The 27,656-nt window shown below is 39.0% G+C and overlaps 1 protein-coding gene and 1 long non-coding RNA gene across 2 annotated transcripts in view; both read right to left on the reverse strand.

Annotated features, from left to right (window-relative positions):
- ADARB2 (adenosine deaminase RNA specific B2 (inactive)) overlaps positions 1 to 27,656 on the reverse strand; it is a 300,863-nt gene that overhangs the window by 195,953 nt on the left and 77,254 nt on the right. The gene's annotated exons all lie outside the window — the stretch shown is intronic.
- LOC120325342 lies at positions 122 to 27,132 on the reverse strand. Its single transcript, XR_005567289.1, has 3 exons — positions 27,073 to 27,132; positions 23,497 to 23,616; positions 122 to 240 (listed from the first exon to the last, which is right to left on the reverse strand). It is a non-coding gene; the product is annotated as an uncharacterized LOC120325342 (long non-coding RNA).

Here is a 27,656-nt window from a genome sequence, read left to right on the forward strand (position 1 = left end):
ATCCCTTCTCCCCTCTACTCTTGTGGAGTGCTAAAATTCCTCCTGTTACCTACAGAGGAAAAGAAGGAGGCCCTGAGAATATGTAACCCAATTGATCTTTCTTTAATCCCCCCTGGGTCCTTTTGCCTTGGTGGTGACAGCAGCTCCTCCCCACTGTAAGTTTCATCACTGGCTCAGGTTCATGGGGGCTTTTCTCCCAGCTGTTTTTGGAGTCTAACTGAGCAGTCTCCACACATTAACCTGTTTGGACAATAAACACATTGATGAAATATTATTAAAATATCAGTGCACTTGAAGAGAAAAACTATGGAAGTTTTCCTTAGAAGAGGGGAATCACTTCTTGTGAGATATATTTTAAGAGCATTCATAGGAGTATTTTTTGAAAGCCATATGCTACTTATTCACATGCATGTGAAAGAACTCATATATGAGGAGTGATACAGAACACAAACGTAGGTGTTGCACATTTCATATGTGCATATGTTCATAGCCTATTCCCAAGTTCTGTTTCTGAAATGCTTCATTACATGTACGCCATTTTTAGGTTCAGTATTTAGTTACCTTTGGCTTAGGAAACATGCATTAAATTTATAATTAAGATGTTCAAAAAGACGTAGGATCTAAAACTTTCTTATTGTCAGAATTAAAATAGTTGCTTTTATAAGAAAATGATGTCAAAATAGGACTAAATCTTCAAGATTATTCAGTTTGTCTTTGTATGAGTTGGGGTACCGCCAGATTGGAACACCACAAAACAGCACAAGCTCACCCTCTTTCACCTCATGTTGTACCTAATTTCCTTTCCCTAGTGAGCATAAATCATGAATTCCAGGAAATCGCATTTCATCTGCAAGCTGACAGCATTTACTTTTCTTAATTGGCCAAAAAGTTGACCCTCATCCTACCAGGACTAAAGTAGAGCGTGAATCATTTATATGGTATAACTGAGACTTAGTGAAACTCCAGATATATTTATAGCAATCTCAGGGGAATGGAAGGGAGGGGGCTTCTGAAGCAGGAGATAAATGGTAGCCCTTGCTGAGTAGCAAAGGACGAGGTCTCCTGGCCACAGATTCACACCCAGCCGGACCCACAGAGCAGATCTTGTGGGCAGCTGGTGAGGATCAGCCAGGGCGGTGATTCCCACGCTCCTCTGCTGTTGCTCTCGAAGAAAAAGACTTTCCAAGGGCTTGCATTGGAAAAGTTATTGACAGGAAGAACAAGTGCTTGAGCAACTACCTTTAGGTTGCTCAGGATATAATGCAGAAAGTGGTAGGCAATCAGCCAAGATAAGTGGGCGACTGCCAGGAGCAGACTCATTTTTTCTTAATTCATGACTTCCTCAGGTAAAGCTATTTTTGACCACTTTTAGACTGTAATTATTGTAACCATTTAGTTACAGATTTCAGCTTTTAAATTGTCTACCCTCAGAAAAGCTTAATGAGCTACAGAAGGACATAAACTTCGTGCTTTTCCACTCGTGAAGCAAAGAAGCAGAAGGTAGACAAATAAATGCTTTGAACATCTCTGGAATTATACTACTTCTAAGCACATTAGAACAGACCTCTGTCTTCCAGAAGCAGTTCCTCCTAAACTTGAATAAAACTTTGAAGAAAACTTTAATCTTCCATGGAATTTCATCATCCTGCTTTGTAAGATCTTTCTCTACCAGACATAGTCAAGGTCAAAGGCCCAGTACTCTCAACTCCATGGAAAACATTTAGCATCTATTTGAATGCTACATTAGATGGAAGTACAACGTAAATTACTCTTACAATCATAAATAGAAAATAATGTCACTGTACTAAGGACAGTTGTTTAAAATAAACAATTTAATTTTTCAGATGAAATATTATTAACCCCTAATTGACAATACATAATTACATCCTCTGTTTCCTCCAGAGAAAACACAAGTATCTTTGTGTGGTGAACAACAATGTAAAAAAAGTTTAAAGGCAGTTACTGAATGAAAAATACACTTAGTAAGTAACACACCACTTTAAACTGGAAATAAAAAAGTGTTTGGAACAACGAGAAATAAAATAAGGAATAGTCCTTCATGCCAAGATAAAAATGAGTTAGAAAGAGTATAGCTGATTGGAACAGTTCATAATGAAAAAAAAAAGTGAGAACAAAATAGAACAAATCTTTAAACAATTTTTAACTTTTCTACTTTTTTTTCCAGTCAAGAATTATACCCAAGAACAATTCGAATATATTACTCATCTGTTTTCTTTCATGTATTTATAATGTTATGGTACACTTCATAAATCAGTTAAACCAGCATTACTTGCATACAGAATGGCTCTGGATGGCAAAGGGACTCCATCACAAATCTGTTGCTGAGATGTTCATTTAATTCAAGTGGGAACAGCAGGAGGAAAAGCCTGGCTGGCAGATTTATTGATTACACTTCACCAATGACCAGCAAAAGGCAAGCACTCTGAAAATCCCCAAAGGTGATCATTAGTACTGAGTAACTGTCACTAAACATTAGCTCCATCAGCAGACTGGAACTAAAAGAAAGTGTGATGCTTTAAATGTGAGGCCCAAGAGGGATTGCTTGTGCTCCAAAGAAAAAGTGGGACATCTTACATCATGGCATCTGTGTTTGAGACAAAGGAAATCCTTCATATATATACATATATGTGTGTGTGTGTGTATGTGTATATATATATACATATATATATATACACATATAACACATATATATCTATTCATGTGTATATAGAGAGATGTAAAATTGGTCTAGCACAGTCAGGCAAATTGGGCAGGGCTACCTACTATAAAACATAAAATTAATGTGTCAAGCTAATTTCGCGGTCCACTTGCCTGGAGCTGATTAGGACCAAATTAAACTTGGTCCTAATCAGCCTGAGTGCTTTGCAGGTAATACAGAAATCCATGGGATATGCTTATTACTGTAAAAGCACATGCACATTATCTGCAAAAGCAGTGTAAGAACAGGTTTATCAGAATAATTTGTGGTTTCACACTTTCTAATGCATTGCTAGCTCACTTATTTTTGGTGCATTTTTATTTGAAAGTCCCATGTTTCCATGGCACAGAAGAACCAGACATCAAACACATGATTTTTTATTTTTCATACTTGAATTTGATCTTATGATCCCTGGCTTGGCCGAAGGAGCAATTTCTGTATCTGAGGCAATGAATTTAGATATTACAGGAAGAGAAAATATATGAAGGTTTTTGCCACTTCCCATTAGCTATCTCCCCTCTTTTTTTTTTTTTTTTTTATCACATCCTATGATTCCCTTATGTGTGCTTTTGTTCCATGGGAAGCAGCGGGAACAATACCTTTTGTACTGCTGGAAGACGACTACTTCTGATACAGACACACTGCTGCCTTTTGCGTACTCAAAGAATTGCCTCAGCCAGGAAAAGGAGGCCATTTGAATTCCACCCTCTTGGTCAGACCATAGCCCTTGCTTCAAACACAATATCCCAGCAGAGAAAGTTATTTCTTGTAGTGACCTAGCACCAGCCCCTTTCATCGCAAGGCCACACCAACAAAAGCATGATGCTGTTAAAGGTCCTCCCTCTCTCCACGGTACCTGGCAGTCAAGACAGAAAGCAGAAGACATGGGAATGGGCTCTGGGAAAACACGTTCACCAAAAGCATCTTATCACTGTGGGCCTTGTGATTCTGCAGGAACATGATATAGGAACTACATCGTCCTACACAGAGGCATGTCTGTTGTATGTAATCCAATGAGCATTAAGGGTGAGAACTGCATGACCTTGAGAGACTCATGTCTCATGACACATGTTTAATTTAAATTAAAACTTGAATTTAATTTAAATTAAAACTTGAAATTAGGTGTGTAGTCTATAAATATGTATTACCAGAGGACAAGGTCTAAAGCAGCAAAAGGAAGATGAGCTTTGGGAAGACCCAAGTTCTCTGGTACAATGAGGAAAGAAAACCAGTGGTTTCTGCATGCAGTATGGGGCACGGCATCAGGGGATGAGGATTCAGATTGGCTGCTCTTTACTGAGGCCACATGAGTCACTTTTGTCCTTTTTTTTGTCAAAGCATTCAAATTTGTTCAGATTTAACAGCACATCCATGGATCAAGTTAGGCTCGTGTGTCAGGCAGGGCTATGTTGCATAGCTGGCAGCAGAGCTGTGCTGGGTGACCAGAGTCCCTGGGTGCTGGTGGCTACCAGGCATTGCTGAGACCTCACTGCCTGTGGCACTCCTGTGAGAACTCAGTCTAGTGTCATCACACAGTCTAGGCATGGGACACCTGGGAAACATCTGCTACCTTCTGCCCATCTACATCTCTCAAAGAGTGGCCTCTTTGGTGGAGGAGCAATGAGGCTTCTGAATGTGAAGGCACTTGGACACACCTTACGTGGGCAGTGAGTCTGGTCATCCCTGACCTAGACGACAAGTTCTGGATGAGAGACTCCTGCCTGAGTGGACACTCGTGCAATCTCTCTGGTAAACTGTATGGACAGTTTACACATAATACAGGACTGTGATAGAAATCAATTCTTTAAAATCAAGATAAAGATGAAGACAAGAATAGGCTCACAAAAATGCAGCGATTTATACTGGGGGTGGAAGCAGCTCTGCAAGGTCCAGCGCAGTTGTCTCCATCTGTTTTACATTCTATTTTCCATTTCCAATTTGTATTTCTAAGCTTCCACCCCTTGAGAGATGGATAAGAGACAGCTTTACAAAATGCTTACTTATATGCCAGAACCTGTATGTTCATCTTCAGAACCTATTAATTTTGTATCTATTTGAGTGAGTTAAAGTTGAAAAAAGGACCACTGGCTCAAAAAAAAAAAAGGTATTGTGATCATCTTTTCTTTTTTTGTGTGTCTGACAGCATCTCATCTCAGCATTCAGGTGAGATTCTTAAACTGTGGCATTTTCACTCCTTTTAAGAAACACATTATTTCTGAATAATGAACTCATGTTTATAATTGCTGTAGCCTTAAAAAAAAAAAGTAACTTTGCAACACTTTGCCATGTCTTATCCCTGTATTTCCATATTGTTCTAAAATACTGGCAATTATTATTTAAGTCAAAAGGGAAAACCAAAATAATTTACATCATCCATCACAGCTCCCTTGCATGAATAAATTACAAGACACCATGGTAAATCATTCGTGGGGAAAAGAACAATCTGCATCAAACACTGTATTTGTGTGCATAATCTTTTTAATATTTCTTGACCTCGTGTATCAGAACAGCAGATTGAATTCTGTGAACTTTAAGTAATACAAAGCTGTTTGTCCTAAAGTCCAGCGGGGAACCTCTAATCTAATCAGTTTAACTCAGGACACAGCCATCATAATGAAGAGAAGCACTCCAACTCAGTAAAACTTACAAAATCTGTGTGCCATTCAACTTAGTTTGTGTAGACAGTAAGGTCTTAATACAAGAATCATTTCCTAAGGGTGTATGGATGACTCCATATGCAAGAGGACCTGGTTGCTCATTGTAGCAGCTAATTCTCCAACAGTTGTGTCTAAGGATTTGTCAGTAGACGTTTGCCAAGAGACCCTTTTCCCATGGAGTATTCTGAGTTGGAAGGAACCCACGAGGTTCATTAAGTCCAACTCTTCAGTGAATGGTAACTTTGATGTTGCTTGCACCATGCTCTAACCAATTCAACTAATCTTAGGGTCACCTTTGCCTTCTTTAGGAAAAAATTAAGAAGCCCATCTACTTTTGCCTTTTGGAAGACATCTTATTGTCAGTCTCAGCTAACAGGACAAGGTGGTTTGTCCAGGGTGAACCCATTGCCTTCTTGCTTTGAGATGCTCCCAGTGCTCCAGGGCAGGAAGGCATGGGATGGGTGAGAGGATGTAAAGGAACTTGTTATCTTCAAAAAGATAAAGGACAAGTATTCAGTCTGAATTGACCAAGGGAAACACATTTTCCATTTGTGAGGAACGCCTCTACAATAAATATACATGTGAATCTCAATCACTGCGTTTCACTTCATGGCTTCCAGAAAAGTTAGTGATGCAAAAGCCTCCACAACAGTGTTCTCTTCAGCATGCAGAAAGTTTGTGTGCCAAAACAGGCTTGTTCTACTGCATAAGTAGAAGCTACACACATTTACTCTCTACAAATGCGTCATTCTCTAGGAAACAGATCTTAGATGGTAAAACTTCACCAGGACTCTTGGCTGCATTTCCTAAGGCATGCAGCATATGCCTGCCCTCCTGCTGAACAATCACTTGGTATCTTCTAACATCTACATATCCACTCTTATTTTTTCCTACAGTTAAATCTTCCTTTATAACCTCCTGCGTCAGGGTCACAGCTCTGTAGAGACTGGTATTAAGGGGATTCAAGCAGGCAGACTGAAAAGAAAATAGACCTCAGAGTTAATTTTGATAGGTGCTGCACATATCCATAGCCAATCCATGCTTCAGAGGGTTCCTGAGTGATGACAATAAATGGAGATCTAAAAGAAAAATGACCTAGTCCTGTTTCACAGATGAAGGATTGGAACACTGTAAGTGGTAAATGCTGACTGACTTGCTCAAAATCATAAAGGAACTCTTGAGCACCTAAAAATTGGAATTCAGATCACTCACATTGATGGTTTAAGTATTTTGGTTTAGGCCTTTGGTGGATTTGGTGGGGTAGAAGAAAATCTGTTTTTTCTTTCTCTCTGGGAAAAAAAAGAATTTATAAAACTCATGAAGTCTTAGCAATAGACACAGTACTGCCTATTGTGGAAAGATTCACAGTATAACCATTTGTTCAAAAATTGCTAGCTGTTTTTTCATCTAATTTCTTTTCTGTTTCTGCAAGTGTGTATGGATGTGTGCATGTGCTGAACGCACATTATAAATGTTATACCCCTGTCTCTCTCCCCTGCTCTATTTTCCTTCCTCTCACATGAACTAAGTGTCCTAAATTTAATTTCCCCCCTTAGTAATTGGCTGTCCTTTCATGTCAGGAGAGAAAACGCCCACTCAGCATAGCTTGAAAGGAACCTGTCTGCGGTTGGGAGGGAAAAGTCGAGGTGCCACTTTAACTAACTAAATTAAATACAACTAGAGCTCGGAGCAGCTGGCAGGTTTGATTTGGATGTAGGATGCTGTGAGATAGTGATAAGTGAGTGCTCAGGACCAAAGGGAATTAAAAGGCTGTACTTTGGTTTAATGGAGTCACTCTCTTTCTGTGGCTCATCCATTAAGGACACCGCGCTGGCACGCGGCGGTGCCTGCACCACTTACACTGCAAAAGGCCAACTTCAAATGAAACTGAGCTTTGGGCTCCAGAGGACATGAGCATATGGCTTTTGAGGGGGGCAGAAAGAAACCCCTGCTGTGCTGTCCTTAGGCACGTCATAGCCTTGTGAAAGAATGAACAGCTTCTACTAGAACAGAAGTTCAGATCCTGCTCTGGACCATGTGGGAAATATCTGCCAAATCGCCCAAGAGGTGGTTCAGAGACTGAAAGAAAAATAACGTTGCCCTGAATGAGAAATTTTTCTCTCTTTATTAAAGAATTCCTTAAAATTCGTGATGAAAAGAATTACAGAAAACATATTCTTCACCCATCTTTTCAGCTTATTTAATAGTGCATTAGACAGCAGTTTGTGTGTAGTCTGTATTCCCTTGCTCTCTCCTGGTATTAGTATTTTTCTTGTTCATGTAAGCCCTTCCCTGAGGAACAGTGAAGATGGGAAAACATTTTTAAAGATTATGATTCAACTGTAAAACCCCTATTTGTCACTGTCATGAACAGGCAGGTGTAATGCCTGAAAGTGTCTTTCAACTGTGCTTTCTAAAAGGACTAAAAATGTAAATGAAACTTTGATTTCATAATTAGCACCACGGATTTGACACTTTTCTGCCTCTGGTAATGTGGGGAACTTTCCTTACGTTTGCAAAACACTATGAAACCTCCTCAAGGAAGATGTTGCAGAAGCAAAAAGCTGTGACTGGGTGCTGTAATATGCTGTGTTTCAAATGAGCTACCCAGCAAGACACCTCTGCAGGCAGAACAGGTTGAATATTCTGTTTTAAGGCTTTTTATTATTTTTCTTTTAAATTTACTAATTTTTTTCTGTATTTTGAGAATTTAAATTTTAAGTGTTGGAGCACAGAAATATTAGTCACTAGATGCTGACAGTGTTTATTAACATAAAAAATCCCCCTGAATATCACATTTTCTACTAATATAAGTTAGAAGACTGAGCACTAGAGTAATTATCATGACAGTGAATTTGAGAAGCCCCATTTCCACAACAGAATCTTTGATCTTTTGCACAATTCAAAAGCAATCTTTTTTTTTTTTTTCTTTTGTGTATACATGTCAATCTAACTTATGTGGTAAAAGAACTTTAGAATATATAAGTGTTTGTTTCCTCATGCACAGAGATGCTTATATATGAATAATTTTCTGTAAATGGTGTGACAAAGAAAAAGGAGAAATTGTTTTGAATAAGATTTTTTAGTTCTGTACAGGGAAAAAAAAAATTTGGTTAAGTGCCACATAATTTGACTGATTATTGATTTCAAAAGGAAAAGCACCAAGTCACATGAGACTGTGCGTGTAGTACATACAAAACCAAGAGAGATTCACAAGAAGGAAAAGAAAGAATATATCCCTTCAAAGATGATGGCTCGCCAACCAAATTCAGACCTCTTCTTCACCTTTAATTTATTTTATCTGATAGTTTTTCATTTGTCCTCTCTTGAAGGTGAGGTCATTACTACCCTGCATTACAACAGCGGCCAGAAATCCCAGCTGTAATCAAGATCCCATTGTGTCAAAAACTACTTTGGAAAGACACACTTTCACCAAAATGCCTCGGAAAATGTCAACTGTGTGACTAGGAACTGAATGCCTGAGTTGGTATACTTGCCTAAGCGAACAGTGCAAAAAAATAGGCTGCATTTATGCAATTAGAGATTGCAATTATGCAGTGAAAGCCATGATTTCAGTGAAACTCCTCCTTGCTTTAAATTGCCAGGATTATGCCCACTACTGCGCTGTAATTGGTAAAGATGAGAGAGAAAAGTATTAGGAAGGTGTGATAGTTATCCCTTTGCATGCAATTATTTTAGTTTATAACAAAGATACTTCATCATGTATCTGTAGGAGGTTCTTAATGGAGTTTCTCTACATCAGTTCTAGAAAATGGTCTTATTAGATATTTTAGCTGTTGCACCTGGATATCAAGATGCTTCTGGCTGCTTATTTCATACTACGCTCTAAAACAGTGAAATGATAGTGATTTAAGTATTTCACTGTAGATCTATATTAAAAAATGGGAAGAAATGAATGGCTGTCTGACATTTCCTAGCTTATCAGGCTTTTTAGATGACCATTACTTTCCAACTAACTTCCCATTAGAAATGTCAAGATTTCCCAAGATAGAAAATACAATGTTGCTCTACTTTCTGTAGTCATGACAAAATTAATTTCCAAGGAAACTTTATTGGAAGGGGAAAATGAAAGCAGGTGAACCTGACACTGTTCATCCAGAAGTTATTTTGAAAACCTGGATACAACATCCTGATGCATAAAATTAAACTCTGCCTGCGAAGTAAGTGACTTTGGCTCTGACTAATTTAGTAAGAGTCAGTGGTATTCAGGATGCATCCAAACACACTCACATCTTTTGAAGCCTGAGGATCTCAAACTAATGTACAAGAATCTAAAAGTCTTGGCAGGGGTTAAGAGGGACCTTAATGAAAAAGAAACTTGAGAACTGACACAGCAAAGGACATTTTCTAGAAGACTGAATGTGAAACAGCACTGCATGTCTAGGTGCCTTCAGTTATCAAACCTGACCACTGCCTCTGCTGTGAATGTAGGGCTCTGAAGGTGAATTTTTAGCTGAATTATCTGTAACTTAAGAAAACTGTTCACTCCTTCCCTCTCCCAGACGTTTCCAACCCCTTGCCAGAGCAGAAGGGAGCAGGTGCTGGTACCCTCATCATGACAGACAAAGCCATCACAGCACCGTGACCATCTGCTACCATGTCAGAGAACACTGTAACCCTTCTTTTACAGCCAAATTAAGGCCCTTGAAACAAAGACTATAGGGATTGGGTCCTTGGGGGAACACACAAGTATTTTCTGGTACCTAGTGGTTTGGCTTTGGAAGGGAAATATCTCCCACAGTGATCATGGGATGACACCTTTGCCTCTGTTACCGTGGAGGAGCACATTCACTCAGTGCTTTGAAAGGCCACCTTTTCTCATAGAATCTGGCCTATGATGTTCAACTTCCACTCTTCTGTTTTCACAACACTGAAGGGGTCCTGGGAGAGCTACCACAGATTGTCTTTTGATTCAGAACTGTTGTTAAGCCTAACATGTGAAGGCAGTTTAGTGATATAATTACAGATATACTAGTTAAACCTGTGTAACAACCCTCAAGGATCTCTTATTCCACAATATAATTACTTTTTTTGTTTACTTTTATGTTATTTAGCTTATGGTGTAGGAACCCTGAATTATTCTACAAGAACCTCTGTAATTATTTCCTTTCTTCAAAGTCAAACACGGTCCCATCATAGCCCCACATAACAACCAGCAGCACTCCTGCTCTACACGTTTTCTCAGAGCTCCCAGAGCAACACAAATGTGCAGGGAAGAACAATGAACTTATGGAATTAATATAGTGCAGAAAGTAAAATTCAGTTAATAAAGCAATATCCCGTAACAGTCCACTGCAAACCAAACCTTGTTTTCCATGAAATATAGAACTGCAACTTTCCAAAGACACCTCCAAAAATACAATACCTTCCTTATATTGGATTAAACTTGATCAAAGGAAAAGCAAGCAAATATAGATAGACTTGAAATAGCAACTCTCTTTTTGGCAGTATTTCTCTTAATTTCTGCAGAATGTTCTGCTTCTACACTGTTTGTTTTGGATAGTGTAAATGTTCCACTAAGTCTTGTTTATAGCTGTGTTCTAAGTATGCTTGTAAGACAATAATAGGTTTTTTACACAGTGTCCGAATATAGTGGCTGTGCAAATCCAACTGAACTGTCAGATACTGGTTCACTTTCCTGAATATTATTGTCAGATACAACTATACATTACATGAAAATATATGCTGATTTTTGGTTAAATAGTGAAAAAATTTTTAAGCATTTTTTGTGGTATGGAGCAGATATTCAGCTACCAGAAGTAGTTTTATAATACATAGCGGTATATATAGTGTATTTTATTCCATTTGTTTATGCTGGAACTGTTTCACTTCCTCCATTGGCTAGGGTTTTCTGGTGGTATGTTTAAAATCAGTTATTATCTATCATTACTCCTTCGAATGAATAGTGATACATTTTCTCACTGCAGAAATAATCAGCAGTAATAATGCAATATGAAGCTGCTACCTTTTTAATGAGCCAAGAAACATAACCATTAATTTATTGCACCTTCTCATGTCACAATAAAAATACATCAATTTTTATTTTAATAAAGACAAAACCACTGAAACTACCTGTAAAACACACTAATAAACATTTGATTGAATTAATTAACATTACCTGTTATTTTAACTCTCTTAGTGAACTACAGACCATGAAGTCCAGCACAGTTTTATAATTCTTAAAAATTATTTTAGAAAATATAAAATCATAACATTCCAATTGGAGAATTACCCCATTTTCCTGTCATTTAATTATACCAATGATAAAATATCTAGGAATGCCCAGGTAGACAAAGAATATGAAGGCTGAAATTTTTAGAAGTTTGAAGGGGTCTGTTTTACAGTGTAGATGTAAAATACTTAAGGCTAAATTTTAAAAGGCATTTTTATATCTAAAGGTGCACACCATTGAGCTGTGTCTTTTTCAGTAATGCCCCTTTAGTTCAGGATATGTTGATCACGCAGTTCTGAAAACATGTCTACACCATCTGTGCCTTCAGTACCCTATATTTAGTACCCTATAGCAGCATCATGCTTTGAAACAAAAACAGTGATGCACCATTTCTACCCTTTTTCTTCTTGCTTTGCTTCTACTGCTATTTTATATTCTCACATAACCTGTACCAGTCTTCTACGTGATCATGTAGAGATGGCCTCGACTGTCCAGGTGTGTCCTACCAGCAAAACATAATGCCCGCCTGGAGGGCTGTAGCTTGGCTTGGCTCTGAAATAGCACTCTGTCACCAGGACTCTGCCAGCCTCACATGTGCCCATTATCAGGCACACGGATGTTGAGAGCATTTTCTCAGCAGAAGAAAAACGCCCAGAGGTCAGGTGCAAGCAAAGGGCCCTGACCCACGTGCGCTGTGGCAAGCGGCCAAGGCAGCGAAGAAGACCCTTCCAAGCCTTCCCTCCTGCTGATTCCCAGCATGACTGTGGGAGGGAAAAATGCATAGCTCAGAGGAGTCTAAATTTGAACAGCTGAGCTCAAATGAGAGCTTTTTACCTCCTCGGGGTTGCTTTATAAAACTGTTTGTCTTTTTTTTTTGAAGACAAGCAAAGCAGCAGTGGAAACCACCAAAAAATATTCCAAATTAAAACCAGTGCTTAAATAATTTCATATAAAATATATAGAAATACTGATGGACTAGCTTTATTCCCAAGTTATTTACCTTATTCCATCAACCCTACTGAACATGCTGCTTTATATTTTAAGAGGCTTCTCATTCATTCTGAGTCATTCCTGATCATGGTCCATCAGTTTTTTGTATATATCTTCAGTAAATAAAATGGAAAGTATGTTTGGGATCTGAAGTCCATGCCTATTTACTTAATCCAGTTGAGCAAAAAATATTTGCCTTAGCAGTCTAATAACCACTCAAAGAAACATGCTACATTCACTTGCATGATCACGAGATGGGAAAATAGATTAAGTAGTGGCTGATCACCTTGGGATAGTCAGAAAATGATGGAACCTCCAGGCACCCCAAGCTATTTAGGTGCAACAGGACTGCCCTGGTGCCTCTGATGTCTGTTTAGGGGATTCTCTTGAATACTACACTGCCACACTGTTCACAGTTTGCATCTCACAAAAGTTCATACAGACCTTGGCAGACGATGGGACTCTCTCTCCCAGGAGGGATTTTAATCATGAAGTCCTACTTATCTTCCAAATCAGCCAATGCCAGGAAGCCGTATCACTGCAGGACACCTACTTGTTCCTTCCTGACCCCTACTAATATTTTTCTTGACACACTACATAACTCTCATTTTGGAGAAATAATCATGAACAAATTTATGTGCACAGTAGTATAACTTCTGCCTCAGCAGACATTCTAAATCAAACAACTCAATTTTTTTCTTTTACTTTCTTGGTCACAGTGGCCACACAGCCCTGGTGGAACAGAGGAGCACAGTGTAACCCTTGGAAAAGTATGCATTTTCAACTATACAGTGCCCTGTACACCAGTTCACTAATTATCCCAAACCAGCCTTTTTCCTCTGAGACAGCAGGAATTCCATTGCTATGCATTCATGGAGGAAGGGGAAATCGCATTCTGTTGGTACCCAAGCTGGAGAAATGTTTCACTTGAGTCCAGAAAACTCCTGGGTGGCCTTTCTTGTCTACTTTTTTAGACACCTTTACTACCTGAGAGCTTGTTTAGTTCAAACAGATGAGTCCACAGAGCTGGCAGAAAAATTTCTGCCACTCTGGGAAGTGTAAGTATTTCCATGCATGAGAGGCAAAAAAGTAGCTGATGTGTGAGGTGACATTCAAAGCACTGCTGCCTCTGCAGAACAGAATTATTATTTTCTGCTGTTGTTCTCTGCATGTGAGTTGAGGCCGCGAGCCAGGCTGTGTCTGTGGCAGGGAGACAGAAAGAAACATGAACATGTTTTCATGCCTTATAGCTGAATTCTGCAGGGCATGGAACATCTTTTTGGAGGTCATGAGCCTCCGCAGCTAGGTCAAATCAAACACCTTCGGCGTTTGTGCCCCTAAGGAGAAAATATGCATTTTTATAATGTAAATGTCAAAGAGCTACGGCCTGTTAAAATGTGTTACTGCCTTCTGGGTTATTTTACATTGACTTTAATTATGCTCCATCTTCATTTGAAAGCCTGATTGGCGCATTGTCCAGTTGAAGTCACATTGCCTGCCCAGCTGTATGCAGACCCAGTGGGGAGGGATTTCAGAGACATGCCAGAGACAGAAGATTCTGAACTACACCAGGAGAATTTCACACCTGTACCAATTTAGTATCCAGAAGAAAAACTAAGAACCTCTTCTGCTCTTTCAACCATTGGGATGCCTTGACAAACACAGTTCAGATGCTAGAAATCCCATTCTGACTTAAAACTATGCAGTTAAGCAAATTTCTCATTTCTGTTCCCTAATTAAAGCTAAGCAATTTATACCAACAGAATTGTTGTATGTATTTCACACATAATGAAGACTAACAGAGGAATTTAAAGCTGTGGCTGATACATGATGGTGTGCTAGGAACAAAGATATGCAACTATTTGTCATTCAGGTTTTATTTTTCTTATGCCAAGGTAGGGGACATTTTTGTTCATTAATACTGAACAAACATTTGTTTCACCTGACTTTATTCCCATCTAGTGTGACACTGAAGCAGCACAGATTTCTAGATCACCTTCAATCAAACCAGCTTCTCAATATTTATGTTTTTAATGTTAAGGGCAGGATATACCAGGATTGCGTAACAAGGACTACAAACAAAACAAAGTGATATATTTCCACCTTGCTGTGATACACAACTTTTGTTATACATCATGCACTAGGACAAGCACGTCCATGTAGTTTCTTCTTCTTCACCCCAGGACTCACTCGGATTATTTTTAAATGCTTGTTAACGTGCTTATGCATCATTGCTTATTTTTCACAGGTATGCAGCTCCACATATTCAAGTTTCCTTACATGATGACTTTTGCATATGTTAGATATTACTTTTATGCTCTCTGAGTTATCCCTAAACCCATTTTTTTCCATCTCCACATCTTCATTTCTTTACTGACCACTACTGAGCTGTCCGTAGCCATGGGGTCCTCAGTACTTGCCTGCATGTCTCTGTGCCTATCCTATGTTTTCATCTCTCAGGGCACCAGCTATGGTGCCAAAGTCTGTATTTCTCTGCCTGACATTGCTCTGTTAGAGCCACAAGTATCTTATTCTACTCTGCCATACAACTGCTACTTCTTACTCTACCCTTCTGTTATAACTGCTTGTTACTGCTATGTGTATAAGGATATAGGTTGTACCATACAAAGACAAAAAAAAAAAATTAGCCACATCTACCTGGTCAGTTAAAGAATTTGCTGTCACAGCTAAACTAGGGAAACGAAAGCTGCAGGCAAGTCAGGAGAACTTCAGGCAGAGTAAACCTATCAAGCCTCAGTGATACCTGTTGGCAATGGCAATACCTGTTACAGGAGTACATGGTGTACATAGTGTCAAATGGTGCTGGGCAAAAGATGGCTGTGAACTGGAAATGGAGTAATACCATGGGGAGATTTATCCTATACACCTTTATCATGTCTACATTTCCAAGTTGGGGCAGAGGTATTTTTTCCTCCAGTAAATTAATCATTTATTAAAGATGTCTCAGGCTCTTTATCCTATCTGCAGTCACTTTAGGAGAGGTGGACCCTGACAAGATGTTTACTTTGAGGGTATGAAGATGAAATAGGTTCTGATCAAGTGAGATGTTGTCCTTTTAAGTTTATACAGCACTGATTTTTTCTTTTTTATTTTTAGCAACAGCAGATACTTCACTTTTTCTTAAAGAGAAACATTTTTTCCTAAGTATACATGGTATATAAAAGAGTGAGCAACACGCATCTAGTCAGTGTTAGAGTAAAGGATGATGTTGAAGTACCTTCAGTCACCTGGCATCTTAAATCACTCAAGTGAATACAAATCCCCTTGGTAAAAATACTTCTTGAATAACAGTCAAGCTATGACAGCATGAAAATTTAACATATGATCTTAACCTTCCCCTGAGTAATGTCTAGTATTATGGAACTGTAATATCACATGTATCCTTTTTAAAATAAGCTGACATTTGAAAATTGCTTTTTGGCTAGGCTTTAGACATTTTGGAGTCCACCAAAATTTAGGACCTAGGTGGGTCCTAAAAATGCAAATTTGTCTTCTCCTTTCATGTTGTCATCTGTCCTCTCCTCTATCCCAACCTATATTGCTTTTGACTGTGTTTGAGTCCTCAAGCAAGACTAGGCCCCCTGTTTCCTCCCTCTCCTGTCCCTCATCACACCCCCATCACACTCATCCTCAAGTTCCTGCCTCTCACAAATGCAACTAAATGTCCCAAACTAGGGGCACAGGTCTTAGCTTAGTGTCTGTTTTAGGGCAACAATGACCTGGAGGGAAGTAAACCCTCAGCTCTGCAGCTACTACCTCTTTGGGTACCCTTTGTACCTTCAGAGGAGAGTTCTCCCCTCCTAGGGATATAACCAGGTAAGCTGGGTACATGGTGAGGTACTACACAACAATCTGGTCAGGAAACTGATCTGGATGGACTAAAAAGGCCTGTAGGGTCCAAATAATCCCTTAATTTTTTTTTCTTTTTATCTGAGACTGGCTCTGTCTATGTACTTTGCTATTTATAAAATATAATCAGAGTCTACCAATCTTGTGCATAATAAGTACAAATTAAATAACTGCACAATTTATTACACACACAATATAACAGAATAACAATGCAAATATATTATCTTATCTAATGCACTCTCATATTACCTGCTTATCTTGTGCCTATCAGTGTAGTCATCTAAGCCCTTACATGCACATCAATATTAACAACAAAGTCCCTAGTGGAGCATCACTGATGTTTCCTCAACGGCACCTTACTCCTCAGTTAAAAAATACCCTAACTACAGGTGAACTTCAGTTGGAGAAAAGAAACTTCTAAGTTTTTGGTTTTTTTTTTCCCAGTTTTGGACTCAACACTGAGTCTGGAAAATAATCCTGCCACAACTAAACCAAGCGTAAAATCTATCTACCAAGGTGATCTACACTGGTTCAGATTTTTGAGAAAACAAGGGACCTATCTGCATCACCTGTGTGTCAGTATTTTATTTCTCTTTACAAATTCTAATATAAACTTAGAGCTCCTGTAGGGCATCAGATCTGGCAGTTCTGAGTTTCTCCAATTAGCTGTGAGTCGAGATGGCATGAAGAATGCTGGTGCTCCAACTCTAACCCATCCAGGCAAAGCACTTTATAGGAAGGGGAACCCTTGCAGTAAAGTAAGCATCTGCACATGATAAATGATCTGAAGCCTTAGGTCCTTCCATTTCACAGACAACATCAAAATGCCATCAGTCATAGCAGTTTTCAGTCATGACATCAATCAAAGCCATACTTTAGTAAATTTTAGCAGAAACAATTTGCATCCTGAATTACCAGATCTCTGCCTCTCAGTGCTTATAATACTGTCACATTTTTCACTGAATTGCTTTGGAAAGAGCAAATGCAAAAGTTTCTGGAAGTGAAATGAAGTTGTGATGGCTTATGCTTAGACAGTAACTTCTACCATCACTCTGCAAGAAATAATGGCCAAAACTTATGTTTCTATCTGGTTAAAACAGTAGCTAGCAAACAATTTTCAGTTAGAGTGAATGTCCTAAGCCCTCATTTAGACAGGAAGAAAAACTGAATTTCAGCCCTTTTTGGAAAGAACAAAATCAACCTAATCAGTTCTTCAATTTTTATGCTGTTCAGAAAAAAAGAGGGCTTTTCATGCCAAGATCAGAACTAAATGGAAACACTGCACAAAGTGAGTTTTGAAAAACCTGATTTTCCTATGTCCTGCGGACAGGACAAGCAGGGACACAGAAGACATGAAGATGAGGATTTTGTGCTGACAGTCCACAAAGTCAGACTGCCTTGTGTCTTAGGCAGGACAGGTGTATTTTCAGAGCCTGCCCAGAAGCTGGGCAGCCTCAGAGAACGGTATGCTTTCCTAATTTAAGGAGGTGAAGTTTGTCTTCACATCTAAGCATCACAGCAACATCTGTACATCTGTGAAGAGGCTCAGGAGATATCGCCTGTCCTAATTTTAATAAGGTGGTGTGTCCAGAACTGAATCTCCAAGCAATGCAAATTGAGGCAGTGCTATGGGCTTTCACATACCTGTAGCAGGAAGTGGCACCAGCTGGGAGCCTGTATAATTCCTTTGACATCCCTCATGATCTTTTTCCCATGAGAGGTAAATCCAAATGTGTAATCCTGCTCCAAGTGAGGACAAGTGCAAAGCACTCAAAGTCCAGCAGAGTCCCCATGCAGAACTTGTAGCTTTCAACAGAACACCTGAGACCTCTCCTCTCAAGGCACAAGAGCTGGTGCTTATGGCCTGTTCTTCCTATAACTAATCTATGTTTCAAGGTAGGGTATTGACTGAAAGTATGTCCTTGTAATATCCACTGCGCAGGCTGGAAGGGTTAATGACCTTTCCCAAAATCTTCGCTCGCGAAGACTGGCCATTATGTCCTTGTACCACTTCAAACCTCACACCAACTCTCATGACTGAAGACTATCAGCAACTCTCAGAGAAACAAACCCTGTGCCTTGACAGCAACACCACAGTGGGAGCTGCTTTGAGTCAGCTCCACCAACAACTTCTAATGACTCCTGACATCTCCTGTGCATTTGCCCACCTGATGGTTGTGCTGTTGGCTTATTGGGTTAAGAAAGGCAGGATTTTCTCCTGTTCTTTGAGGGCATGAAGATTCAGATGTATGGATGTGCCTCATATCAGCAACAAAGCTCTGCTGCAGAGGTCAGTGCACAGGTATGTATTTTAGAAGAGCCTTCTAAAGCCAGGAAGCCAGATGGAACTGCCAGCTACCCCACCTCTGAATTTTGTGGCCAACTAATACACCTACTTTTCTAACTCAGATCCTCCCATGCAAAAGGCCATGTCATATCTGATGGGGCTGCCTTGGAGCAGACATGGGAGCTGCTTGGCTTCTGTTGTGGTCTAAGGAATTAGTTTGAAACTCCTTCTGTTCCTGGGGATGAAAGTGCCAATTGACATCCAAAAAGCAATAAAAAAAAAAGGAAATGAGTGCTCACAAAGGCAATAGATAGGCTTCAATTTAACATCACTATGAATGTCTTTGGTTGTAGGTTCTTTCTAGTTTATAACTTTATAATTAACAACCTGTAAAGAAAAAGCAACACACCTGCAGAGCTTTAAATAATTTTTTATGCTGCTTTTCTTTTTTGTAGCTGTCTTTTAATAGTTCTTTGAGACATATTCTGGAGTATATCATTACATAAATTCCTAAGACTGAACTAAAACATAGTCTTTTTTAAAAATTAAACTTGATATCAAATTTTCTTGAAATCTGTCATCTTAAAAATATAGTGGTGTTTCAATTTAGCTGAGATATATTGGAAGAAGAGAAGAACCCTGTGTTCAATTTTAATGTGTTTTTCAAGGTCTACTGATGTTTTCTACATTTGTTTTTAGCTGGTAAAAGGAAAATGAGAAAGGAAAAGAAAGTTGATCTGGGTGAACGGTTCATAAAATTAGTTTGAACTTGCCTAAACAGAAATTTTATGCACCCCAAACTTCATTTTTCTACTGTATGTTCAAGTCTGACTTTCAGCTACACTACTTTTTCTTTTTTCCCTGTATTACTCTAAAATATTATTACTCTTCATATGATTACAGAGAATAAAATGTTTCCTTATTATTACAGCAGTTTTTCTTTCACACTACTTTAGAAGAAAGTCAACAGAGCCACAACGATGTGAAAGAAGTATGAGAGAGACTAGGCTTACTTACCTCTCGGTAACTAAAATTACAATATGGATGGTTGTTAATAGTAAAGAGAACCAATAATCTCAGCCCTATTCTTCCTCCTGCACACAGAGCTAAGCCTGACAGTTTCAAGAGAAGATACATTCTTCTAGTATATTCAACTCCCCTAAAAGTTCAGGAATCCTTTTTGAGTTTAACTCACAATTTTTTTTAGACTGTCTCTTAACAAAGCAACAGCACAAGCAATATGAGCTGGCAGTTTGATTACAGAAACCACAAGAAGCTGCCTGTGGAGATTACCCACACAGGCATAATCCCTGCAGATTTGCATGGAATTGAATCCACCTGCAATGTTTGGCAGACATTGTCCACTTCCTAGAAGTCTCCCAGACCTAACATTTGCTAATTTTTTTTTTAAGATATTTACCAAACATATACAATTACTGAAATATTTCTATTCTAGGAATTACAATTGCCTTGTAATCACCTTCATTAGAAAGGTGACAGGACAGGGGGTAATGATTTTAAACCAAAAGAGGGTCAATTTAGACTAGATATAAGGAAGAAATAATCTTTGATGAGAGTGGCGAAACACTGAAACAATTTGCTTAGAGAGGTGGTGGATGTCTCATCCCTGAAGGTGTTCAAGGTCAGGTTGGACAGGGTTCTGAACAACCTGGTCTTGTTGAAGATGCCTCTGTTCATGGTAGGGGGGTTGGAACTAGATGATCTTTAAGGTGCCTTCCAACCCAAACTATTCTACAATTCTGTGATCTGTGTGAAAACCATTTTATAAGTGCTGTATCAGAGAAAGCAAAGACAATGCTTGTCATCATTATTTTTAAACAGAGAGAAATAAGAAAACATTATCAGATAAAAGAGGGTTAACAAAAATAAGCAGAAGATTCATTAATGAGATTAGTCCTCTGTAAATGAGGATAGCAGTCCAAGTATTAAAATAAAACCTACATAAATGGAAGGGAAGGTGGCTAAGAAATCTTTTGTTCTGATCCAAATGGATAAAAATATTGATTCAATGCTGACAAAAGAAAGTGTTTCAAAGATATGGTGAAGGATATACAGTATTCTCCTACTATCGAGCAGGTTCTGGACAAAGATGTGGTATTTGGATAAAGTGGTTTATGAAGGACATTGAGATGGGGCAGAATGTACAGCAAAATTATAGTGCTGTTTTTTTCCGGTGTTGATTGGTCTTGCCAGTAACTTCTAAAATAATTCTGAAAATCTATAATAGTGCTGGCAATAGGGGACTGCTCAGGACCCAAATCAAAGCCTTTGGCAGCTCATTGGACACCTCAGCCTTACTTTGGACAGCTCAAAGATAAACATGTCAGATGATGGTGACTATCACAAGAGTGTGTGCCACCCTCCTCAGGTGACTACAGCCCCAGCCCCGTGGGACAGCTTCCCATGGTGTTCAACTCCATCTGACTGGGCTGAAGCAGTTCTCTGAGATGAGACTATACATAAAGAATGCCTCAAAACACAGTCGCTATCTTTTAATAGTAACTCGGCTCTCCTGATATTTTGATATTTAATGAAGAACATTCAGACTTAGTTTAGTAAACATCTCTAGTCCCAGCCTCAGGATTCAATCAAAGTGTGTTTGTTTTTTTTTTTTAACAAACACCACTGGAAAGCCTGGAATGCTTCACTTCCACTGTCTGTGATGAGAATTTTATCCTAACTAGTTTGCAAATTTTCCACCAAAGAACATCTGCTAAGGGCAGCATAAAACATTCACGGCATGATCAGGGAGAATGACAAGCACATTGGTAATTCATCACTGACATAGTGGTGACGGCTCTAGTCCTACAGTCTAACCACATTTCCGAAAGGAAGCAGGTGGATATAAACCAGCAAAAAGCCTGAAAGTGAATCCTGGGAGGAATCACATGCACTGACTGTGCAGCCCTCAAGCTACCAAGTTACCCAGGATGACAACATGGCAATGGTTTTGCAAAAGGACTTGAGCCAACTTTAAACAACGATGGATAAGTCCACCTGCTCACTCTCCAAGAGACTCTCTCCACATATGCAACCTGTCAGCATATTCAACAATCTAGAAGTATACTTGTCTCATGGCTATGGTATTGGTTAAAGCACCAAGTCAGTCCATCCCTTCGCTGTCATCAGCAAGCAGTAACACACAAAAGAAGAAATGTTACATGATTGTAGGGGCCCTTCAGGTCAGCATTCTCGCTCTCCAAAACCCTCAGGAAAACACAGCCATCTGACTGCAAGCAGTCAACACTTCACATTAAGTACCTATCTAAAAATGATTTTAGTCAAAGGTGATTTTTGCCCTCTTTCCTACTGGTAAAATGTCAAGCATGCCTGCTCGCAGAAAGTGATGAGCACAAGTGTGTAAGGGGGAGAGAGAACGAGAGAAAGAGAGAGAGATCTAGAGAAGCTTGGGCAATTTCATTTATACTCATTAACTGAGGAAGATGCACTCTCCCCTGGGATATTACTACAAAATGGTGACTTCAGAGGCAGCAAGAAAGTCTTAGTTCTCCTGTCACTAAGGTTGGACATCTGGCCAAGGTGCCACTTCTTACCTGAGTAAGCCTGGATCTGGATATCCATGCCCTGAAGAGAAGCTGAACTCCACCTGCATTCCTGAGAAGAACTTTGGTTATGCAAGCCCTTTCTTTCTTTATAAAAAATAAAGAAAATATGAGCTTGAAACTTTCCATGACCGAAGTCTGTTGACTATAAGCACAGGGGAAAGTACATGCTGTACATCTTGGCTGCATCCAGACTTGCATTTGCTCCAGTCTGGTCTGTGTATGTTCCTTTCCAAATTATGGTACTTCAGAATAGATATATTGAATATTCACTGAATATGCACTAGAGTTGACGTGAAGTTATGCAGATAATTAGTTGTCAGGTCACTTAGCACAGGGTGAATACTAAAATACACAGTCTTCACAAATTTGAAGTAAAACCCTGTAGTTTGCTAACAGTAAAGCTCTTGGCAAATGCCCAATGCTTCTTTTTAAGCACTAATAACATTTCAATGAAGCTTTTTGGTATCTAGATGGACAGAAGAGGATTTTTTTTAAATGAGAAGAAAATTATGATACTTATTAGCTAGCAACGCTCTAAAAAATCAATTCTACTCTCTCAAAGTTATGACTTCTCAATACAAAAAAATGAAACCTTTTAAATAATATTGATTGCTATCGTTAAACTGTGAAAGAACAGATTATCTACTCATGCAAATAAGGAGAAAAATAATTTCCAAATTCAGAAGAGTTATACAAAGAACAATTCTACCCTAATGTAAGAGCTTACAAAGAATATGTCATTTATATGTTTTCTTCAATATTCTGCAAGGAGAAATCAAACTACGTGCTACATCATGGGGACTGCATTACAGCAACATTTTTTTCAAAAATATTCCAGGGTCTGCTATGGGGCTTAGATTGTGTGATATTTTCCTCTAGAACGCAGATGGTGACACAGAATTGCATCCTTGCAAATGATCCTAGAGTAAGTTGACTAGCTTGTCCTCCAGCAGATAAAGGTTGGAGAAACCACTTTGGAAAACCTGGAGCATCTCATAGGGTTCAACAAGTGAAATTCTCTGTACCAGGCAGAATTACCCACTGGGGGGTGACTGGCTGAGTAACGGCCCTGCTGGAGAGGACCTTGGATAGTGATGGACATTGAGTTGCAAATAATTTGCAAATAAAGCAAAAAGTACACTGGGCTTCCTGAAAAGGAATTTGGGTCTTAGGTCACAATAGTTACTACCCACCTCCACTTGGTACTGGTGAAGCTTAAAAATGGAATACAGTGCCCAAGTTTCTGTCCCCGTTTAGGAGTTATCCTGAGAAACTGGAGAGTTCAGCCCAAGGCTGCAGAGATGGTCCAGGACCTAGAGCATGGGACACGAGATATCTGAGGTTGCTTGAGCTGGGGAAGGAAAGTAGCATCCTATGACTACCTGAAGGGAATTTGCAAAGGTGATAGAGCCAAATTCTCCTTAATAGGGAAACAAGAACAAGGCAAGGAGGCAACATCCTTGGTTACACCTATCCAGCTGACCTAGCCCCATGCTGGCCACAAGTTTGTTTTGACAAGGAGATTGGACTGAACACCTCATGAGGCTTGTTTTAACCACAATTTTTTAAATTTTCCCAGTATACTATCCTAACATAATAGTTTTCTAACATATACAGAGGATTGCTAAAGTTTATGATAGCCCTCTATCACAGTCAGATGCAGCTTCATCGTTAAGGTAGTTAATTCATGACTAACATGACATTTTTATTTGGGAATGGTTAAGCTTGATTTACTCTGGCACATAAACATTACTCAATGAAAAATATTAAGAATATTTTTCACACATATTTGAGACAGTTATTTTAAAAATTCTCATGTAAAACATCCACAAGAAATCCTGAAATAATCAAATTCTTTTTAGAAGCTCAGTTTAGTTGCACTGAATATTCTCCAAATCTCTTCCAATTTGTGGCAAAGAAAGATAATGACAGGAACTTTAATAGCTCTGGTGTGAAGCCAAGTGAAACTAAGTAGTTTGAACCAATACGTTCAAAACATGAAAAATCAATTCCAAAAAAGTGAACATTCACAACTGAAAGAAACCTTATAAGAACAGCTGCTAGTGTGGACCACAAGGTTTTCACATGACTAATTAATTTTAAACAAAAATTATTCAGAAGCTATTACATACAAATATGAGAAATGTTCTTTCTCTCCTATATAACACATACCCATCCTATTGGTCCTGCCTCCTTTCTCCTGAATTCTCAGCTCTCTGTAAATTCATTTGTTATGGAGAACACCAAAGAGTAGTGCTTCTGCTGATAGCTACATGAAATTAAGAACTCCATTGACTACTTAGCATTTTTCCTACTTTGAATTTGGATTTCCTGAGACACATGAGTACTTAATAACAAAATACAATTATTTGTTTAAATTAGAGTAATTTTGATTGGAGGCCAGAATAATAGAGGAACCAGTTTGGCTATGACTTTTGTATATGGCTTAGACCATAAAGTTAGGGAAGAAGTAACATTTTGTGAGGTGACAAATTATTCTGCTCATTAAAAGAATATGATTGGAGAGTACTCAATATTCAGGTAAACCCCCCAAATAATAGAGTTTGCAAATTTTCTATAAATTTAAATGCTGTTAACACAACATTTCTAATGAATACTTAGAGAAGCACCACTTCAATGTACCTCAAATCTGTTCACATTCCAATTTTAAATTAACATGCAATAAAGAGAGCAGTGAGCTTTCCTATCAGTGCAGGAGGGGATTTCAGGTTTCCTGAATTAGTGGTTCATTGTGCTTTGTTATGAAAACTCTACCATGTCCTTTCCTGTGAGCCAGAACTTTCTTTAAGACCGTTGTCACTTACATTACAACTGAATTTCAGTCAGTTCAATTAGGAAACAAATAAATTGTACTGATGTGCAAACAACAAAACTGAAAAGTAGTGATTGGTGTAGTAAGGCACAGTCCTTTGCACAGGAGCCTTTTACAAAGTAAAAATGACTAAATTATAATCTCAGAAATTGCCTCTTTTAGTATAACGCTCAGTGGTCAATGGGAAGCATTCTGGGAAAGCTCCATGCACTACTCCCACTCTTCATGCCATTTTCACTGCTGAGAAGACTAACTTGTTCTGTTCTTTCTGAGTGTGTGGCCCTTACTACTGATGGGTTAAATCTATGGCACTGCTCTCAAGGGCTTTAAGGAGGTAAAAGAGATAAATTTTGACTCTGGTTCTGCAGCATGTGTCTGAGCTCACGCAGGGTGGCAATTTAGCTTTACTCTGACAAGTGGATATTTTAAACAGATTATTCAATCCATCCAACCAATTAAAGCAGAAAACCACAAGAACAAAACCATAAATTGCTATTCTCATTGTGTGAGAGTTACTCACACAACGGCAAAGAGCTTTGGAGAAGTACCAAGGACAAGCTAAAATAGTGAGCCTGTAAACCCCAGAAGGAGATGAGCTTGTGAGCTATCCCAACTGATACAATTCCTGCAGTGCTGCACAGTGAACTGCTAGATGCAGGATCACAAAAACACCCAAGTGATGGGTCTGTGATGAAGCAAAGCCTTTCGACTTTGATGATGAGAGAGCAGAGAGCAAGACAAGGGAGACAAATGCCAGTTCCATTGCTGAGTAATATGAAGGCCAATTCACGGAGAAGAACTGGGAAAGACTTCCATAGGACAAGCCTGTCAGTCATGTTAGTAGGAGTGGAGATGTTTAAGTTGGTTCAAGGGAGAAGAGATAAAATAGAACAGCAAAATAAATAATTTAGCTCAGTGGCAAAAAGTTTTTTTAATATCACATTTCAAATCTTTGAACTATTTTGGCAACTTCTTTGGCTTATTTGTCACTTGTCAGACAGAGAAGAACTTATCTCCATGGCAACACTTTATATAAAATATAGGAAGCAGAATCTACCTACCTAGCTATCTCAACATCTAAGCTTATTAAAGCTCATTAAATGGTTACCTATAGCAAGAGGAGAATAGGGACCTGGACCGGAGCATTTGTTCAAGGAAAATAAAATACACTAGTAGATACCGACTAGAAATAGAATATTACCTACATTTAAGAAATTGAAAACAGTATCCAAAAAGATTTTTAAATAGGAACAGCTTTCTAGGTAAGAGAAGATCTGCAGGTCTGCTCAGTGCTCTAAAAGTAGTGTGTAATGTAGAGAAATGAGATGCTGAGACACTTTGTGTTGCTCAGGAGGTAAGATGGGAGGAGCAGAACAGGGGGAGTTTTCTGAAATGGAATCCAGGCAAAGGAATGAAACATACAGTGATTAAGAAAAAAAGTGGTCGCAGGGACTCGGATTAGCAGCTAAATTCTTCTGGTGGGGGTGTGACTTAAACTCAATTAACTTTGATGGGAGGACATCTAGCACTTACAGGAATGGACTCATAAATCAGGTGAAAGCTGGGAAAACTACACTAAGGCAGCTCTAGAAAGAATAGCTCATATACAGTAAACTCAAAAGAGGTCTGAAATCAATGGACTCTGGTTTTATGCAATCATACAAATTAGTTTTAACTACACAATTTCTGTACATCAATCAAGTCATCTATCCAACACCTTTTCTTCCTGTTATTCCTGCAGTGGAAACTACTATGTGCAGTTCAGGAAGTTATTCAGCTCCTGGTCATTGGGCAGTGACAGACAGTTCAGAGCAGCAGAAGCTCTGCCCTCATGTCCACAACCAGCCATTGTCAAAGACACAGAACTGAGCTCCTCGTACCTCTGCAGAGAGCCACAGGGTCACCCTTACTTTTTTACAGTAAAAATAGTACTCACAAATCTCAGTCTCTTTTCATGTACAAGACCAATATTTCTAATGTATATGTTCGCTTTTATGTTACAAAGGAGTACTGCTGGAGTTTTCCTCTGTAGTCTGTACATTAAAAGATCAGTTCGAATGTTACTATGATGAGCTGCTTGCTGACAGTTGCATACCTGAGGTCACAGATACTCCTTCTGCTATTACAAGTGAGTATTCCCCACTCAGATGAGTGTTTGTGGCTTGAGCCCAGTGAGCCAAAAGCCATCAATTCTTGTATTGCTCTCAACCCACATCAGACAGTGAGTGGTGTGTGCTACAAAGGCTGCTAAATAATTTGACTTTCATAGAATCATAGAATCGATCGATTGGGTTGGAAAAGACCTCCGAGATCATCGAGTCCAACCCTTGGTCCAAATCCAGTCCATTTACTAGATCATGGCACTCAGTGCCACGTCCAATCTGCGTTTAAAAATCTCCAGGGATGGTGAATCCACCACCTCTCTGGGCAGCCCATTCCAATGCCTGATTACTCTCTCTGTAAAGAATTTCATGTTCCTTCAGTTAGCATTTGGGAAAAGGTTTGCTTAATCTGTTCTTA

This window comes from Pipra filicauda, unplaced genomic scaffold, assembly GCF_003945595.2.
Source record: "Pipra filicauda isolate LSUMZ 115617 unplaced genomic scaffold, ASM394559v2 scaffold94_size2452230_pilon, whole genome shotgun sequence".
Taxonomy (NCBI): domain Eukaryota; kingdom Metazoa; phylum Chordata; class Aves; order Passeriformes; family Pipridae; genus Pipra; species Pipra filicauda.